This window comes from Protopterus annectens, chromosome 1.part1 (genome assembly GCF_019279795.1).
Source record: "Protopterus annectens isolate FY-2018-M chromosome 1.part1, PAN1.0, whole genome shotgun sequence".
Taxonomy (NCBI): Eukaryota; Metazoa; Chordata; order Ceratodontiformes; family Protopteridae; genus Protopterus; species Protopterus annectens.
This window is the reverse complement of record NC_056726.1, coordinates 819,644,352-819,664,630: the sequence shown is the minus strand read 5'-3', so window position 1 is coordinate 819,664,630 and position 20,279 is coordinate 819,644,352. Positions and strand designations below refer to the sequence as shown.

The 20,279-nt window shown below is 40.1% G+C and overlaps 1 long non-coding RNA gene across 1 annotated transcript in view; it reads left to right on the top strand.

The window, feature by feature from the left end:
• The window catches only part of LOC122807503, an 85,701-nt gene extending 84,089 nt beyond the window's left edge, over window positions 1-1,612 (top strand). The window contains exon 2 of the long non-coding RNA XR_006365688.1: window positions 632-1,612. This is a non-coding gene — a long non-coding RNA (uncharacterized LOC122807503). The remainder of the gene's footprint in view (window positions 1-631) is intronic.
• The last annotated feature ends 18,667 nt before the right edge of the window (window positions 1,613-20,279 follow it).

Below are 20,279 nucleotides of genomic sequence, written 5' to 3'. Positions count from 1 at the left end.
GGAGGGAATCTGCCCCATAAGGAAAGCTCTTTCAAATTTCTACAGTTGGCAGTCTATAGGGATCATTCATTTTCACACAACAGTCACTCTGTATAATATCACAAGATAATACTGAAAATATACAATTATAAACGTAATTAGGGACAGTACTAAATACAGAAAAAAACAATATCAAATGTTATGAATTAAAACAAGCAAAATAATTTGAAGGCTCACAAGTTCAACTATGAAATGTCTTTGTAATATGGAAAGATAAACAAGTACCTGCCAAAAACCCAGAGAGACATGAGAAAAATGTGTACACATCCCAGAAAAGGTACCTCCGCCATTATCTAAGCAGGAGAAGCAAGCAATGTATGGCAACAACACTAACCACTGTACCACCCCACACAAATATAGCAAATATCTTAAATATGACATAGCAGCTTCAGAACTTCTGCAATATCATAAAACTACAGCGCGTGCCTGCAATGTCTACCACCAAAAATATGAGTGCAGCATAATTATAGAACACATTATCAAAAATAATAATGCTGAGTATTTGTGCAAGACTGCATCCTTTTACACAGGTGTTGACTGCAACTGCAGTTTTGGTAGTTAATTGAGGCTCATATTGGTTTTGTCTTTGCAGGTGGAAATTGAACAGAAGCTCCAAAAACTGTATGCTGGTCCAGACGAACAAAGCAACCAGGGGAATCAGTGTTCAGTGCAGTGAATGCATCATCAAAGTCAAAATGGTAGAAAGCTGGTATGCTCCAACTCAATATCAGCTTTGGATTTCTTTTTAAAGGTGGATATCATTTGTTTCATGTGATGCACTTCATGGACGTCTAAGCAAGTTCGCAATTAAATGAGTAAAATGGAATGTGCTTCTGAATGTTTTATCCTACAACTTAAATGTTAACATTTGAAAGTATTTATGAGTGCAAGATAGTGATCTTTAATTTCATTCTGATACTAGATAAGTGATGCCACAGGAATTGTACATTTCCACAGTCATTTTGTACAGATGAGACAATGTTCTCATTGTGGAACAAATAACACAGGGTGTTGTAATATGCACTAGGCATCACTGATTGATGTGCATGTCATGTATTTACTAGTGCTGCCTGCTGTGAATGCAATGCAGTGAGTAGCATCACCTGATCTGCATGTAGTAGGTGGCATTCTCTGATTGGATAACATGCTGTGGGCAGCACTGCCTGATGTGTATGTTGTGCATACCCTATATACTTATTATGTTGTGTCATCACCAGATGTGCATGTTATGGTGTGGGCAGTATTACCTGATGTACACGTCATATAAGTGAGTGCATGTCATTCTATGTGGAATATCACAATGTCTATTTTATATCATGTACTGAATAAAGTTTTCTGGTCTGTATGTCATGTGATGAGTTTATCCACTGGTATGCATGCCATTTAGTAAAAGTCATCACCTAATGTTCATGTCATGTGATACACTGGCTGCCTTATGTACATGTCAATTACTAGGTAGTATTTCCTAATGTGTTAGGTGATATAGATGATGTACATTTCAATATGTCAATTTCATGTTTTCTATATCTTTGTTTCTACTGTGACACCTAATAAAGCAGAATATTTTAGAGAACACAGTTTACAAACATGATGCACTAGAAAATAGTTTCTGCCTTTGCACTAAATGGGTGTGTATATCTATATATATGTAAGAGGTCAGCTCAATAATATACTTCTAAGTAAAGATGCCATTATATTTCAGGCTGCTGTTAAGACTGCTGTTCTCTATGAATCAAGAATGCATCACGTTTGCTTATCTTCTCTTCATGATATTGTTTGGAATGCACTCTTCCATTTCATATATGCAGATATAGCTCACTTCAAGGACATCTTTTTCACATAATGTAAAATTAAACTACTTGTTTTTATACATTAATAGACACACACTACAAATCCTAAGAAAACAAAATGCACCCTTTGAAAGCACTGCACATGGATATTGAAGGGTTCCTTTAGTAAAATGCATCCATTAATGTTTGGTTTGAAGACCCTACCCCCAAACATACATGGCTGTAGCAATAGCTATGAAAGACCATGAAAAAGGCCTATCACAGCAGCAGAAACATATTTTTGGCAACTGTCAGTAGTCTAGTTATTTATTTAACATTTGTTGACTGGGAAAGTCCAACTAGGACAGAGCCTATTTTCAGCAGAGGCCCAGGAACAAACACTTAGGTTCATAGGTTCATAGGTAGGTACTAGGCTATCTGCCTGAGGGCATTTATAAGCTTAGCCAGAGTGTGTCGGCTTTCACCACCCCATTGATTAATTAACTGATCCTCTGTCAAGCAGAGCCAATGAAGTGATCTTAGGGGTGTATTTTCTGTTACCCATCCACTCATCAAGGTTTCTCTTGAGTGTTAGTGAGGGGCTCTGTCTGATGTAATTTGGAATTTTGTTCCAAAGCATGGGGAGTCTCTCTGACAGGAATCTATCCCTCCAGCATGTTCTATTTATTGTTGTGGTGAGGTTTAGCTCACTAGACCGTGTGGCTCGCAGTGACTTGGATTTCTTTAGGTGGAGCATGTCCATCAATTCTGAGTTGGACATGGCTTTGTATGTCAGGCAGAGATCACCTCTGAGTAAGCGATATGCCACTGAGTGCAGCCAGAGTTTTTGCAGTCGGGCTGCATAGGACATATGTTTGAGACCAGTAATCCTCTTGGTGAGAAACTTTTGTGGTCTTTCCAGCTGTTGGAAGTGTCTTGTGAGTTACATCCCAAATGGGGCATTGTATTCTATGATGGGTCTAATGAGTGACGAGTAGAGGGGCACTGTAACCTCTTTATTTCTAGATACAAACCCTTTAGTAATTAGATAGGCCACATAGAAGGATTTTCTAACTACTTTGGCAATATGATTGTCAAAGAAGGGATTACTATCTATCTGGGTCCCCAGATCTCTTGTTACCTCTTCTGTATTAAGGGGGCTGCCACCTATGTGGTAATTCATTGTTTTTCCCAAATGGGATGACTATGCATTTTTTAGCATTTAGCTTGAGGCCATGACTTTGACACCAGGTGTTCATCTCAGTAAGGCCCTTTTGGAGGATGTCCGTGTCAGCCGGAGAGTCATTTATGGCTCCCAGTCTGCAGTCATCGGCGAACTTGGTTAGCCATAGTCCTCCTGTGTTTACCTGTACTTCTGAGAAGTATATGCTGAACAGTAAGGGTCCCAGGACTGAGCCTTGTGGGACACCACTTGTGACTGGTTTAGAGTCGGACCTGAAGCCTGCTATTCTTACCGTGTGAGTTCTGTCTGTAAGCCAGTTGGCAACCCATCTCGTGATGTAGGGGTTTATGTTCCCTGAGTGGGGAATGGTGTAGAATGCCTTGCCAAGGTAAAAGTAGGCTGTGTGAACCACCTTTCCCTTGTCTATGGCCTTGATGACTGCCTCGAAGAAGTTAACCAGGTTTAGTAGGCATGATCTGCCCTTAACAAAGCCGAACGGAGTCGGGTCAAGTGTTTGGAGGTTCCCAATGTCTTTGTTAATGAATTCCATGATGATGCGCTCCATAGCCTTGCAGGCCAGGCTAGTCAGGCTTATGGGGCGATAGTTACCAGAGTCAGTTGTGGCCCCTCCTTTGTGGAGAGGAATAACCGTTGCTGTGCGACATTCTATGGGCACGTAGCCTGTGGAGAGGCTGAGGTTGAACAGCGTGCTTAGGTGGGGGGTTAGTTCATTCTGTAGTTCATGCAAGACGCAGCCTGGGACACCATCTGGTCCCATTGACACTGTGTTTTTGGCTTTTGAAACATCTGTTTTCACCTGTGCATCTGTGATTTTTTGAACACTACACTTTTCCGGTATTGTTGTGGGCCCTTTTGGAGGTGAGGAGGGGTGAAGTTTGCACTGAATCTATCTGCCAGGATGATGGCAATATCAGTAGGTTCAGTATATTTTGTGATATTTTGCACTAGTTCAGTGCATATCTGCAAGTTGCCACTTAGATTCTTAATATAGCTAAAGAAGACTTTGTGGTTATCTTTTGAATCCTTGGCTATTTTTCTTTCGAAGTTAGCCTTGGATGATTTCATGAGGGACCTCAGTTTCTTACTGATACTGATCAGGGATGTGATTCCTTCTTGGGATTTGCTTTTTTCTGAACTAGTTTCCTCCTTCTATTGTCTAGCCTGTTTATTGCAGGGGTCCACCAAACTGGTTTCCTTCTCTTAGAGGAGTGAGTCTTGGTTTTGCTAGGGATGGCACAATCCATGCATCCTTGTAGGTGCTCATAGAGTGCATTTGTAAAGGTTTCTACATCTTGGGCAGCATTATCCTTTAGTGTGGGGGCTGTGAAACTTACCACCTCTGTCTTAAGTAAGGTGAAGTTTGCTTTAGAAAAGTTTTTTACTGTGGTTTCCTTAGTTGGGGGTGGTGGTGGTGTGTGGACATCCAGAGTGATTAGTTTATGGTCTGATCTAACCAGTGATGGGTTGACCTCTGGTGTGCAACACCCTTCTCCCATGTTGGTGATGACCAAATCCAATATGTTTTCACCTCTGGTAAGGGAGTTTACCAGCTGATCCAGGGCATTTGAGTTTATGAATTCCAGGAAGCGCTGGGCCTGGGAATTTGTACTCGAGTTGTTTTCTCAGTGAATGGTAGGGTAACTGAAATTGCCCAATGTCAGGGTGTTTGGTAGGACCTTCATGTTTTCCAGTGTCTCCAGAAAGGTGGAGTGGTGCTCCTGGGTCATGGAGTGTGATCTGTAGCATGCCACAATTTGCATTGCAGATTTGCCTGATGTTAGTTGCACATGGATGATCTCAGAGGTATCATGCTGCGCCACTAACCTGGAGGTGTAGGTATCCTTGATGAATATGGATACACCCCCTCCTTTTGTGTTTCGGTCCGTGTTCTGTGGCTGAAACATGTGGTATGAGTTGTAGCACGGTAGTGCTGTGGTGCTTGTCTTTGGATTGTGGGAGGAAAACAGAGTACCTGGAGGAAACCCACATGAATGCAGGGGGGACATGCATACTCCACACAGAAGGCACCACAGCTGAGTATCAAACCAGGGGACCTCTTGCTGTGAGGCGACAAGGTTAACCACTGCACCACTCCACAATCCTGTTACGTCTATGTCACAGGAAGTGTATAGTATGCTATCTAGTTCATAACATGGTATTAAAAACTTACACCATCAATGCTGATAAAAATAACCAACACAACAGTAGAAGCAAGGCATTTAATTTTAATAAATGCACATTTCAGCTACCAACATCATTCTGTTGAGAAGGGGATAAAATAGTGTAATGGGCTTTCTGTTGTCACATGACTGCAATGTTCACAATTCTGTATTGCTTACACAAAATAGGTCCCACTATATGAGTGCATAAGAAATCCCATATTAGTGTGGCCACTTGAGGGCACAGTATAAACACCTGCAAAACACTGCAAGTAGCTCATATCATCCAAAACAATAACCTTAACAACCACTAGTTCTCAGTCCTAAACAGTTTCTACTGCCTTGTACTTCTTAAACCTGTACGCTGAGATTCAGAAAGGACTACTGCCAGCAGTAAGCCTTAACATGAGCAGAAATTCACCAACAGTTGCCTTTTGCAGTTTAGTAACAGGCCCACCTCAGTGAATGTACATTGTCAGTAGAGTCACAACAATGGGTTATCTCCACAGCTGTGCTAAATGCTAATGAGGCATTCCGGTGGAGTGGTCTATAGTAATTAGATATTTGTTATCTCCTAGAAATTCCTCTGCATAGGGTAGCTACTCTGAGAATCTCTTGGCTGCATAATTTAGCACTGCCAACCTTGTTAATGAGTGAGGATAAAATGCTGTTTCCCCATTGTAGTCCATGGAGGAGACCATAAAAAGGTAAGATTAGGTAAGTGTATGCAGAGAGGTAATGGTGGGGGTGTCAATGTATGTATATATGTATGTATGTATATATGTATGTATATATGGCAGTGTCATGTGGCTGAGTTACCTTCTCTGTGATATGTGCATGACTGTAGGGGAGTAAGTTGTCCCATGTGAATATGTGTCTGCCTGGATGGTCACAGTACAAAGGTTAGTTGGGGGGGGTCACATGTATAGGTGAGTGTATCCATGAATGAGATTGGATGGGGGAGTGTGTCATGTATGGTAAATGTGTTTGTGCATGTGTGTGCATGTGTGTGTGTGTGTGTGTGTGTGTGTGTGTGTGTGTGTGTGTGTGTGTGTGTGTGTGTGTGTGTGTGTTCATGAATCTTTAAATTTGTTGTGTGCCTCTGGGGGGACAATAACTGTCATACCTATCAACTTCCCTAAGACTAACAACAAAGCTTATAATACTGGGGGAGACATTAGAAACCATGGACACTTTTTACACGTTACTTTAAGTCACCTAAAATTCAATAGAACAGATTTTTGCATAACAAAGCATTTTTTGAACAGTAAGAGATATTAAACTCCAACGTCTGTCATTATTGACTGAATGTAATTATCAGTTATGTACAACAGACAAGACAGATTTAATATGCAGAATCAGAGATGTTCTGTAAAATCATGGACTGTTGAGAGGTATGTGTTTCTCTGTGAGTGTTCGTGTGTGTGTGTGTGTGTGTGTGTGTGTGTGTGTGTGTGTGTGTGTGTGTGTGTGTGTGTGTGTGTGTGTTCAAATGTGTTCATGTGTGTGAGATAATGAATGAAGGGAGCCTCTGCCAAAGCTATGTATGGGCCATCTGTAGGGATTACTGCAAGATAGGCCATCTATAGGGATTACTGCAAGATAGTGCTGATAAGCACCAGCAGTGATGCAGCAAAATTCAGAGACATGCAAATTAGCTGATAATGAGGTTTCTGAATCACATTTCCCAAGTTTGTGTAAACTGCCTCTTTTAACTATAGAAGTTCACATGAACACAGGAAAAGTTCTCTGAATCTCAAGGATAATCATGACTTCTACATGAATTGCCTCATTTTGGACTTTCAGAAACTCTTAATGTCTTAATGTAAGTATGACTGCTGTGGCATCCTGATATTTATACTTCCCCTATCATGAAGAGCCTTATACAGTGCAGTATACCTGCTTTACTGTTAAAGTCCTTTGTTCTGAAGAAATTATTACCTCACAAATGAAGGCCACATCCATAATCCTCATCTCAACTGTACACGTCACAGTGGCTCTGTCATTTAATTCACTAACACCAAGCGCTGACTATGCTGACTCATTTAACACAGTAGAGCTCAGTGTCATCCCTGATAACTTGATTAACAGAATAAGACATGGCCTCATCTGTGCTGATTCATTTAGCAGAGTGAAACTTGTCAGCTGTGGTGACTTATTTAACACAGTAAGACCCAGCCTAAGTGGTACTAGCACTTTTATCACCCTAAGACACAGCCTTGTCTGTGTTGACTTTTTCTGCACAGACCTAGCCTCATCTGTGATAACTAATTTAACAAAGTAAGATCCAGCCTCAGTTTCAGTTACTCAGTTAACACAGTAAGACCCAGCCAGGGGAGTGCTGGCATATGTACCTCTCAACTGTCCAGAATTTCACAGAATGCCCACATTTTTGGATTATATTTTGGTCTGCTTCTCATAAAATTTGTACTTTTCTAGCACAATACTGAGGATTAAAGTCTTTACATAATGACAGGTATTTGAGTTTCAAGCCTCATATCCTTATGAAAATGCATGCTAATGCAAAATTTGTTTTTCTAAAAATGTTTCTAAGTTTATAAGAGCAATACTTAAAATCTGTCCTTGATTTTGGGTGTTTTTCTCCCATTATTTTTGGTTTTGTCCAGAATTAGTGTGCTAACAGGTTGAGAGGTGTGCTTATGCATTTAATACATTCAAATCCGGCCCAGTCTGTGCTAAATGATTCGACTTGCGGGAGCAGAACCTCACCTGAACTGACTTATTTAATACAGTAAGACCCAGCCCTACCTGTGTTGACTTATTTAACATAGGAAGATGCAACCTCACCTGTGCTGACTCTTTTAACACTGTAAGATGCCGCCTCAGTTATAGTAACTCATTTAACATGTTGAAACTCAACCTCAACTGCAATGATTCATTTAATGTAGTGAAACCCAGCCTCCACTGTGCTGCCTCATTTTGCATACTGAATCCCAGCCTCATCTGTGGCCGTTCATTTCATATAGTGAAATCCAGCCTCAGCTGTGCTACCTTATTTTGCACGCTGATTCCCTGCCTCAGCTGTGACAGTTCATTTAATATAGTGAAACCCAGTCTCAGCTGTGTTGCCTCATTTAGCACACTGAATCTCAGCTTCAGATGCATTGATTCATTTAATGAAGTAAGACTCCACCTCAGGTGTGCAGATTCAATTAATGTAGTGAGACACAACCTTAGCTGTGCTGCCTCATTTCATCCAGTGAGTCCTGGTCTTAGCTGTGGCAGTTCATTTCATATAGTGAAACCCAGCCTCAGCTGTGTTGCCTCATTTAGCACACTGAATCTCAGCCTCAGATGCATTGATTCATTTAATGTAGTGAGACCCAGCCTCAGCTGTGCTGCCTCATTTCATCCAGTGAGTTCTGGCCTCAGCTGTGGCAGTTCATGTATGGTGATTCATTTAATATAGTGAAACCCAGTCTCAGCTGTGCTGCCTCATTTAGCACACTGAATCTCAGCCTCAGCTGTACTGATTCATTTAATGTAGTAAGACCCACCTTCTGCTGTGCTGCCTCATTTAGCACACTGAATCTCAGCCTCAGCTGTACTGATTCATTTAATGTAGTGAGACCCACCTTCTGCTGTGCTGCCTCGTTTAGCACACTGAATCTCAGCCTCAGCTGTACTGATTCATTTAATGTAGTAAGACCCACCTTCTGCTGTGCTGCCTTGTTTAGCAAACTGAATCTCAGCCTCAGCTGTACTGATTCATTTAATGTAGTGAGACCCAGCCTCAGCTGTGCTGCCTCATTTAGCACACTGAATCTCAGCCTCAGCTGTACTGATTCATTTAATGTAGTGAGACCCACCTTCTGCTGTGCTGCCTCGTTTAGCACACTGAATCTCAGCCTCAGCTGTACTGATTCATTTAATGTAGTGAGACCCAGCCTCAGCTGTGCTGCCTCGTTTAGCACACTGAATCTCAGCCTCAGCTGTACTGATTCATTTAATGTAGTAAGACCCACCTTCTGCTGTGCTGCCTCGTTTAGCACACTGAATCTCAGCCTCAGCTGTACTGATTCATTTAATGTAGTAAAACCCACCTTCTGCTGTGCTGCCTCGTTTAGCACACTGAATCTCAGCCTCAGCTGTACTGATTCATTTAATGTAGTGAGACCCACCTTCTGCTGTGCTGCCTCGTTTAGCACAGTCTCACCAGCGATGGTGATTCTCTTCTTCTGTTTACAGCCATGGATGCATACTTCATGAAAGACAAGCTTGCAGAATAGTCAGATCCATCCTCAAACCTTTCTGTTTATAGTGTGTGTGTGTGTGTGTGTGTGTGTGTGTGTGTGTGTGTGTGTGTGTGTGTGTGTGTGTGTGTGTGTATGTGTGTGTGTGTGTACTGGCTCTCAAGCAAAACTCAAACCTACTACAAGCTTATCAAAAGCACCTCTGTTATACAGAGGCATGATTTTCCACTATGGTGTCTGTACTGTTCATGAAATTCTATCAAGCCTGCTCCCCCCCATCTCAGTGATGAGCAGTATCAAAGCTGTTTACTGTTTTTTGTTTATTCATTTGTTGCTTAAGCTGAGGGTTACCTTGGGTTCTTGTTAAACACAATATCTGCTCCAGAATGAAATAAATTCTGCTTATAAACCTAAAGGGCAACTTACACTAGTAAACATGTAAAGGGGGATGGGTCTTAATTCAAAAATAAGGACCCAAATGCAAAACTTTTCATTCTTGTAGAGAACTTTTTTTTCTTACCAGCTTCCATTGTCCCTTGTACTTGTTGTTTTGTGAACTCTGACTCTGCCATTTTTTAAGATGCATGATGTCATTATTTAAATCATCCAGAAGCATAATTACATGGAAATGTGTTTTTCCTTTTTTTATTTCAGGATGTATCTGGTTTGTGTAGGTCATTAGTTAACTAACAGAGGTTTGCAATGAAATGTAAAAGTGAATTATTTTGTTAGTTTTTTTTACATTTGTCACTTATGAGTTGCTGCTTAACTTAGTAGTTTATGAATAAATGCCCCTGATATCTGACTATATCTTGTATTTCTGTTTAAATTAATCATATTCTGCTCTTCTCTGATGTTGGAAATTGTCTCAAAAGGTTAGTTTGCACTTGCAGATGAAATGAAGTTCTTGGAGGTCCAGTGATGGAACTATGCTACTGAAAACATTTTTTAAATGTCTGAAGACTATGACTAAAGTTTTGGAAATCAGCACAACTGAACAGCTAAAGATTTTATTCATTTATTTTTATGTATTTGTGTTCATTGACTAGGGTAGAGTACTGATCCTAATGCACCATTTTCAATCTCAGCTCAGGATTCACTCCAAGTTGGGCTGGTCACTATTCTGTCCAAGTGAGTATGGCCTCCTACATTATGTGGTCAGGCTCATGTAAACAACTTGCTTCCTTCAAAACTGTGTGCTGTTTAAGGTAAGTTCCTCTGATATACTGTAATGCAATTAGTTACATTCAGAGGAACTAAGATGTTAGACAAGGAAGGGGTTGTGCAAGGATGGAATGGAGGATAAGGTAGTCACTTATTTGGTATTTTGTCAGACTTAAAGGGCTGAGCTTCTGATTCATAGTAAAATCTTGAGCCAAAGAGGTTGAAATAGCCAAATGTCAAAAGGAGATGGAGCAGGAGTTATATTTCAGCCTCAAGTATCTAACAAGTAGGGACAATTCTAGCACATTCTTAGTCAATAGGGGACTAAATATTCCATACAATGAAGGAAACATGGGCCTTCTTGAAATTGTTTACATGTACAGATCTGCAGTTGTGGACTGCATACATATCTTTCTGACATTATCAAATCTAATCATAGTGAAAGTTTTAAAACATGAGGAGAGATGTCTAAGATGACTTCTCTGCTTAGTTTAGCAGAAGCATCAGAGTGTCAAGCGGGAACTGAAATCAAACCACAAGTAGACAAGAATGAGACAACAACTAAATATGTCAAAAAATGAAAGAATGTAAGGAGAAGGATCAGATTACAAAGAAAGAAATGTGGAAAAGCCATAAATATAGTAGCAAGTATAAAGATCTCCTAAAACAACTTCATGTTGATAAGGATTTGACATAGGAATAGTTAAGGAGAGGTGAGCTGAAACTAAAAGATGAAAGGTTAATAATGGCAGCCCTGGTGGACTACATACACGTTGGTTTACAAAGTCCATTGAACATGTGGGATAAACAGACAAATGTAGGTTCTGAAAAAAAATTGGAAACAATCTTACATCTTGTTAGGTGTGATACACTCATGGCAGAGGGCTTGTATACTGAAAGCCACATTAATGTAGCAAGACTGCTGTATTGGGGATTGTGCAAACATGGCAATGTACAAGTAGCTGAGAAGCATTGGAAACATGAACCACCAAACATTATAGAGAATGATGGAGTGTACATCACATGGGATCACCCATTACCAACAGTTCAAAAAAATTAATGTGAGAAAACCAGATATTTTAGTCCATAAAGAGACAAAAGTAACATTGATCATTGAAATTGCTAATCCCAGTGATTACTGTGTGTCACATACAGAGAGACACAAAGTCATAAAATATCAGGATTTACAGGCAGAAATAAAAGCAATGAGAAAAAAATATACTTGTACAGTTCCAATAGTAGTAGGAGCAATGGGTCTCATAAAAAAAGAATATTCAGTTATATTTAGATATGTTACCAGTTCATGTAACTCTGTATAAACTGCAGGAGTGGATTCTGGGCACATTGTGGGTGCTATAGAAAGGACTTTTGGGCAACATCAAAGACTGATACAGTTCTAATTACATGGACATTAATTATACCCTGGCACAGAAAGTAGCATAGAAATGCAATACCCTTCATCGGAAACTATTACTGGAGTTACCTGGTTAGCCCGTGAGCCTTTCCTGAAAGACTGACAGGCCACAGAGAGTAGGCAAGAAGTCCAGCCATGTAAATGTAAAATTTCATATATTCACAACAAAACAGTGGTTACCTAATTATGCAGAAATTAATAAATGTCTTATCATGGTGTGTGACAGAATTAATCTAGTAGATGACTACCTACTGGTGCTAAGTAAGCAAAGGCAGAAATGTAAATCCATTGTGGATTATAAGTACATTGTGGAAATTTAGGCAACCAGGGGTGCAGCCGTGACCTCAATATCTGACCCAGACTGTCATGGTATGATGGGGAAGAGATGGCTTTCATGATAAAAGAGTACACCATTATATTTTATGCATAGGTGGTGGTGGCATGGCTCTAACAGACACCCCAAGTGTTCTCAGAATCCAAATTGCATACATATATATATATATATATATATATATATGAAGCATGATACAGAGGATGGGATCAGGCTGAATTCCTAATGAAATCCCCTCAGGCCAAGAAAGGTTAAAAGAAAATAGAGAAAGTAGTAACGTACCAGGTCATTTGGGTGCAATGAAGTCGGATCAGGTGTTGCGCTCTACAGGAAGAGATGCAATAGCAGATATGCTGGTATAAAGAGCCAAAACAGATGAAGCAGGTGCATGTGGGACTGATGACCACAGAGAGATTGTATAAGAAGGATGGAGCTGGGCAGAACTCAAACCAGAGATGGACAGCAACACAATGAACAGGGTAAAAGGGGGAGGATACCTCAAAGAGTCATGGGAGAAACCGGTCCCATGCACAGTCAAAGACTGAGGAGTTGAACCTGGAAACAGCAAATTAGTTCATAAAGGATGCAGTAAAGATCAAGATATGTCAGGCTAGGAGATAACTGTAATGGCAGAAGGAGGGAGTAAAAGGCAGCCATATGTTCTCTGATGAAGATGGACGGGGGTTGTTTTTATGATCTTTTGGTAGTGCTTTACTAAGATGATGTTTTTTTCTCCTCCTCTCACCACCCTCTCCCTCCCACATTGCATGTGATAGAGATGGGTAAAGTTAGTAGAGTCCCTTACAGCATGTGATAGAGATGGGTAAAGTTAGTAGAGTCTCTTACAGCATGTGATAGTGATGGGTAAAGTTAGTAGAGTCCCTTACAGCATGTGATAGAGATGGGTAAAGTTAGTATAGTCCCTTACAGCATGTGATAGTGATGGGTAAAGTTAGTAGAGTCCCTTACAGCATGTGATAGTGATGGGTAAAGTTAGTAGAGTCCCTTACAGCATGTGATAGTGATGGGTAAAGTTAGTAGAGTCCCTTACAGCATGTGATAGAGATGGGTAAAGTTAGTAGAGTCCCTTACAGCATGTGATAGTGATGGGTAAAGTTAGTAGAGTCCCTTACAGCATGTGATAGTGATGGGTAAAGTTAGTAGAGTCCCTTACAGCATGTGATAGTGATGGGTAAAGTTAGTAGAGTCCCTTACAGCATGTGATAGAGATGGGTAAAGTTAGTAGAGTCCCTTACAGCATGTGATAGTGATGGGTAAAGTTAGTAGAGTCCCTTACAGCATGTGATAGTGATGGGTAAAGTTAGTAGAGTCCCTTACAGCATGTGATAGAGATGGGTAAAGTTAGTAGAGTCCCTTACAGCATGTGATAGTGATGGGTAAAGTTAGTAGAGTCCCTTACAGCATGTGATAGTGATGGGTAAAGTTAGTAGAGTCCCTTACAGCATGTGATAGTGATGGGTAAAGTTAGTAGAGTCCCTTACAGCATATGATAGAGATGGGTAAAGTTAGTAGAGTCCCTTACAGCATGTGATAATGATGGGTAAAGTTAGTCGAGTCCCTTACAGCATGTGATAGAGATGGGTAAAGTTAGTAGAGTCCCTTACAGCATGTGATAGTGATGGGTAAAGTTAGTAGAGTCTCTTTCAGCATGTGATAGTGATGGGTAAAGTTAGTAGAGTCTCTTACAGCATGTGATAGTGATGGGTAAAGTTAGTAGAGTCCCTTACAGCATGTGATAGAGATGGGTAAAGTTAGTAGAGTCCCTTACAGCATGTGATAGTGATGGGTAAAGTTAGTAGAGTGCCTTACAGCATGTGATAGTGATAGGTAAAGTTAGTAGAGTCCCTTACAGCTTGTGATAGTGATGGGTAAAGTTAGTAGAGTCCCTTACAGCATGTGATAGTGATGGGTAAAGTTAGTAGAGTCCCTTACAGCATGTGATAGTGATGGGTAAAGTTAGTAGAGTCCCTTACAGCATGTGATAGAGATGGGTAAAGTTAGTAGAGTCTCTTACAGCATGTGATAGTGATGGGTAAAGTTAGTAGAGTCCCTTACAGCATGTGATAGAGATGGGTAAAGTTAGTAGAGTCCCTTACAGCATGTGATAGTGATGGGTAAAGTTAGTAGAGTCTCTTACAGCATGTGATAGTGATGGGTAAAGTTAGTAGAGTCTCTTACAGCATGTGATAGTGATGGGTAAAGTTAGTAGAGTCCCTTACAGCATGTGATAGAGATGGGTAAAGTTAGTAGAGTCCCTTACAGCATGTGATAGTGATGGGTAAAGTTAGTAGAGTCCCTTACAGCATGTGATAGTGATGGGTAAAGTTAGTAGAATCCCTTACAGCATGTGATAGTGATGGGTAAAGTTAGTAGAGTCCCTTACAGCATGTGATGGGTAAAGTTAGTAGAGTCCCTTACAGCATGTGATAGTGATGGGTAAAGTTAGTAGAGTCCCTTACAGCATGTGATAGTGATGGGTAAAGTTAGTAGAGTCCCTTACAGCATGTGATAGTGATGGGTAAAGTTAGTAGAGTCCCTTACAGCATGTGATAGTGATGGGTAAAGTTAGTAGAGTCCCTTACAGCATGTGATAGTGATGGGTAAAGTTAGTAGAGTCCCTTACAGCATGTGATAGTGATGGGTAAAGTTGATAGAGGCTATCAAGCAGAAGTTTTGAGTGCTCTAAATGGGGAATACAGAAGATATGGGCTGGTCACTTTAATGACATGAAAACTGAGAATGACACTAGATGAGTGAGTTTTACTTCATTATGAGAGCATGATACACCAACCACTCCTGGAGTGCAGTGAATGTAGAGAATGCAATCTATATTTCAGGTTGCTGTATGTATTTCACAACATCTACAACTGCCTGGTGTATGTGTAGTTATTCAGGCATGTTTTTTCAGAAGATACATTTTTTCTTACAGGTATTATAATATGTTCAGCTGCAGACAGATTGTTTTGCGTTCCTCATTTTTATTAGTGCAGATAGCACCAAGCAATACTGTGGAAGTGTGCAACTATAGGTGTGGATAAACTATGATGAAAAGAAAAGTGGGTGAAAAAATAGCCATGCAGTCTTATAAAGGTTGCATGAGGTTGCACTGATGGGGCACTGAAGACATTTCACCATTTAACAAGAGAGCTTAGGCAATCCCTACAGAGAATAAATAACAAATTTATCAGAAATGTAGGTATATGTTATTGTAATGCCTGGGCAATGTTTCTGTTATGTGCTCTTATGTTGCAGGTTCATGGACCAAAATTGGCATTATTGCCAAAAGGTGATGATTTGACTGCAAAGAACTTCATGGTGTACCATTTAAGTACACAACGGTAAAAATGCATAAGCCAACAATGCTTTATTGATGATAGTATAATTTAGAATATTGGTTAACAGCACATAATGTCGGCAGACATGTTAATGTGCATAACTTTTTCTTTTTCTGTTTTTAGACAGGTAACAGCAGGAGTTATGTAGATAGAGTAAGATGGTGGATATACGATGATGTGAGGGGTGAGGGAGGAGCAGTAGTGTAGTGGGGGTGGGGCGAGAGTGACAATAGGCCCGGGTGCAAAGTGCTGAGGGGTGTGATCAGCTGATCCTGAAACAACTTTTAATATCCAGTATTTCACTTGCAGTCAAACCTGAGCATTGTAGCTCTCTGTGCAGACAGGGTAGTATAAACTGTAGCAACTGTTTGTTACATTTGTAGCCAGCAGTTTGCTACAGTTTATAAGAAAAATACCTTTTTTTAATAAAATATGTTAAAGGAAGGTTAGGGGCAGAGCAGAGAAGCAGCACCTGAATGGCTGGGACAGGAGAGAGGTGGGGACATGTCATGCATCTGGCCACCTGGTTGGTGTGTCAGAAGAAAGAATGTCCATTTTTTCTATTTTTGCTGGGGGTGGGGTGCACAGATCTTATTGTAACAAACCAATCTCTTACAGCTTATTATAATGAAGTAGTGACCAGCACCAGACCAGGGTGCTAAATGAACCAGCTACACATCAGGGTTGCAGGTATAGGTTATGCAGGATATGCAGGTGGTGGTGGTCTGGGAGCTGATGTTCTTGTAAGGCCAGATTGGAAAAAGATGCTAACCAAAACTGTAGGATTAAGGAAAAAGTCTAAAGGTTCAATGAAAGTATGAACGAAAGAAGAAACAAAAAATGTCAGGGAGAAAGGTGGAGATGAGGAGGATCAGGGCTGTAATGATGAAAGTAAGCCAAAAGAGGATAGGGATGAGACTGAGAGGTGTGGTAGAGTACTTGGTGGGATCCTACATTCTTTTGGGACTACCAGCTAGGGTGAAGTGTTTTAAGTAGCAAATAATCCAGGAGAGGGTATTGGTATCTATGGATAACAAGACCATTTTAGGCCTAGCTACAATGAGAAGCTATGTGCATGCAAATGCTTTCATGATAATGACTAGGCTACAGTAAAACTCACCTTCCCCTGCAATTATTTTGTTTATCCATGACCTTCGACTGAAATAAATAACCAAAGCTTACATTCTATAATGTCTCATCTGTAAATACTGTAAATAATCCTATATACCATTTCTTATCATAGGTAAAATTGCATCTACAATAGGACCTATTTTTAACAAGATGCAAAACTGTGAAAACACGCCTGCCTTTTCACTGTAATGGTAATATTACATATTATTTTTTGTACTTATTATTATCATTAATTACTTATGTTACTTATTTCCTCATCTGTTTTTTTTTTCATTCTATATGTAGTTCAACACTGTGGTTCTTTATGTCACTGTAACACATAAGTCCCATGTCATGCCTGAAAATGGTCTTCAGATCAACCCACTTAGTCTAACAAATATTTAAATAATTAAATAAAGCAGGCTAGGAGAACAAGCAGGGAGAAGGAACAATGGGTGAATGTAGTGGTTGTGGAATTCACAAGAAATGAGAGGGCTCAATTATCCTATCAAAAGGGAGAATATTTCAGCAAGCATTAGTCAGGAGGGAGTACAGGCAAAGCACCTGCATAAGACCAACCTGAGAATGACAGAGGTGGGAATATGAGCAGGACAAGGTTTGGGATTGTGGAAGTCTTCATAGGTTCATAGGTTGGTACTAGGCTATCAGCCCTAGGGCCTATACAAGCCTAGCCATAACAATTTCCTGGCTATTCTTATGATCCATGGAAGAAGCAGATGGAGGTAGTGATACTTATGAATCTGAGATAGTGGATAAGGTGGGCCTGGTGATTAGAGTTAACAAAGGCAGATGATTGTTATTGAAGATGTTGCTCTGAGGACGATGGGTGGCTATGGGTTCTCTTTATAGACGCTATTATAATAGATCAGTCCTTCTCAAATTACCTGTGGTAAGGCACAGTTGTTTTTATTTCCACACTGTGCTCAAGCTTTAATGTTCAAAACTGTCAAAAACAGTATTTCCCAGTAAAGTGAGATGACAAATGTTAACAAGGATACAAACAGGCATATCTGAAAATACTGCCTAGCCCCCTACCTCAAAAATAGTAGTCACTTCCTATGTGCCATCCTAGTGACAAGGATGAAAATGAAAGAACAAATGGCTACAATCATAGATTTAAAGTTGTTGATGTCATAAATATACACATCGTGCATCCTCATTGCTACACTCAAAAAAAGAATCAAGAACAAACAGTCAAATCAAGGATAGATTTTAAAGATTATACAATTAGAATGTGGCTAAAATAAAAGGTATTGCATTGGCAAGCATTTCTGAAGGCTACAGAGCCTGTAACTCTCACATCTGTCATTATTTAGTAACCACAATCCACAACAAATTTGCCAGAAACTACAAATCTTGTGAGGAACACACCAATGCATGAAATAAGACTGGGGACAGTTGACAGCAATGCCCCCTGCACAACCACACACACACACACACACACACACACACACACACACACACACACACACACACACAAACACACACACACACTCGCCATCAGTTATGACCACTTTTACAATTGTATATACCACAGATATTTGCTTGAAATGAAATAAATGCATAAATAATGGCCAAAAGTCATATTTTAGATCACTACTGTCAGAACCACTACAAACCCCCTCTGGCCAAGAATCTGTGATTAGAATGTTGCTGGAATAACAGGCTTTACACTGTATTTTCTGAAATATGTGAAATCTGAAACTCAAATGTCTATTATTATTTAGTGTCTGTAGTGTGTAATGTTCAATTTGCCAGAAAGGAAAGAAAATCCCTTTTTTGAAGCCTGTAGCTTCCCTTCAATAACCAATATTAATAATAATAGTAATAAAAAAAAACGTACCTAATGCTTTGGTAGCTGGTTATCTAGCAAGCCAAGGGCCATCCATTCCTTTGTTTATATTAGCCAGCATAGCAGTAACACAATACATAAAATGAAACAACCAAAAATTCAGATAATCCATACAAAGAATGAATAACAGATTTATGCATAAAACAGTGCAGTCACAATATAACAGCAGAGCTGAACAATTGACCATAGTAGTACATTCATAGTCTGGGGTGTGTTTCTCTACATGAATGATGAAAACACTAAACAGTGTAGTATGCTGAAGTGGTAGAAAATATATCTTTGAGAAACTATTTACAACATTAACAAAACAGCAGTAAAGAAGAAAAATAGAGGAGGTGACGGGATGTAGGGTGGATTTGAGGAAATGGATACTTACTATATTGCATAATCTCTTCTGTTAAGAGTTCAAATGCTGAATAAATCAAATAGAAAAAAGAAAAGAATATTCAACCGTGGAAGTGAGAAGTCAGACAAAACATGTATGTGGCAGGGCTGCCAGTAGGGAAGGCAGAGTCTTATTCAAGGAGGTAAAAAAAGACTGAAGTATTCTGTTAGGTTAAGCAGGACAATCATATGACATGCTCACACACACACACACACACACACACACACACACACACACACACACACACACACACACATATCCAACCATCCAGCCATCCACAACCCCTTTTTCCCGTTTTTGCACATGGGGTTGAGGTGTCACTCAACAATGGTAATCATCTAAAGCCATGGTTTACACCACCGGATGGCTAGCCCTACTACAGACACACACACACACATGTATATCCATATAAATACACACACACACACACACACACACACACACACACACACACACACACACACACACATGCATATATATATGTGTGTGTGTGTGTGTGTGTGTGTGTGTGTGTGTGTGTGTGTGTATTGTTACAGCTGACTTAGGGAAAGCACATCTGTGTGACACTAGTGATCTTCTGTAATTATTGAGTGAAAAAGCATTTGTGCAAATGCTGATTTGGGTGAGTTCTGATTGGTCAACCAAGGTGAGTGTTTGGGCAGGGAGTTTGTGTGCAAAGGTATGTGTGTTTTAGGGTTACAGTAAGGGTTAGGTAAGGTAAGGGAATGTATTTATTGTGTGTATAGATGTGAGTGTTTAAGAGTTAGAGTAAGAGGTAGATAAGGTGTAGATTTGCTGTGTGCTTGCTCGCGGGTGTGTGTGTGTGTGTGTGTGTGTGTGTGTGTGTGTGTGTGTGTGTGTGTGTGTATACCTGTGTGTCTGTGTGGACGCACATGTGTATGGGCTGATTATCTGAACTATCTTGTACAGTGGTAATGTTATGAGAAGGGCTTTTTTAAGGTATGCTGCACATTAGGATTAGGGGCAGGTATAACGTTAGTGTTAGAGTTAGCACTTGCTACTTAGGTGGATCATGGGGGTGAAGTCTTGAAAGTGGAACCACTTTTCATATGTATACAAAAGCACAAATAAAAAGACAACACAAAGACTGAAATCCAGACAGGCAATAAGAGTCAGTGAAACAAGGCAGGAAGACAGTTTAGGACTATGTCATATAACAATGACAGCAAATCTGATGTTAAGGATAGTGGCAATGAAAATTATACAAGAGTATACACCTTAAATATGAAAGATAATGTAA